This window comes from Elephantulus edwardii, unplaced genomic scaffold, assembly GCF_000299155.1.
Source record: "Elephantulus edwardii isolate Elephantulus edwardi_28Jun2011 unplaced genomic scaffold, EleEdw1.0 scaffold00470, whole genome shotgun sequence".
NCBI lineage: Eukaryota > Metazoa > Chordata > Mammalia > Macroscelidea > Macroscelididae > Elephantulus > Elephantulus edwardii.
The window spans coordinates 27,299-28,051 of NW_006400220.1; the positions used below are offsets into that span (position 1 = coordinate 27,299).

The following is a 753-nucleotide window of genomic DNA, read 5'->3' on the forward strand; positions in this document are numbered from 1 at the left end:
GAGTTCGGCCCTTTTGATTTTCTGACTCCAACTCCTTGCACATTTCATTTTAATATTTTGCTTTGTCGTCCCATGCTGCCTTTTGAAATCTTCTATTCAGCTCTTTAGTATCTTGAATTCTTCCTTGTGCTTTGGCTTCTCTGCGCTCCAGTGCAAAGGATTGGTTAGTAAAGCACAGTGGTCCAAACTGTGCCAAGACAGCCAGTGATGTATTTTTGTGCCTTCAAGGACTCCCATTTGGATTCACAAAATAAGAATTTGTTCATTTCTTCTCAGGCTTAGAAGGGGATCAGTTTGCCAGTGGACCCTGAGATCAAAATTATAGTGTAAGCATTTGTGTTCTGTTGAAAACCCTATGTACACTGTGCTTTACTAACCAATCCATTTTGGTTCCACGGGACTCGAATACCTCAATATAGCAGTGCCCTACCCTTTATCTGTCTTTTCACATCATCTTCTGATTCAATTCAACAAATACCTCTCTGCATGCGGCCTACCTTCTCTAGTGTAGATGAAATGAACAGCTGTTATGCTATCATGAATTTTGCATTCACACAGGAAATTTTGAACATCTTCAATAGAGTAAGACCATGGCAAGCTGCAGATCTTGACCACAAATCCCTACTCAGGACCCAGCATCATGGAGACTGGACAGTCAGTTGTCAAATAAGCTTAATGTGCAAATTGTTGTGGCTTTTAGGATGATAGCAGATGTCCACAGTCTCGAGATGTTCTGGCAGTTAGGAATTATCG

At 41.2% G+C, this 753-nt stretch overlaps 1 pseudogene; it reads right to left on the reverse strand.

The window, feature by feature from the left end:
* The window catches only part of LOC102860384, a 6,665-nt pseudogene extending 6,177 nt beyond the window's left edge, over window positions 1-488 (reverse strand).
* Window positions 489-753: the final 265 nt, after the last annotated feature.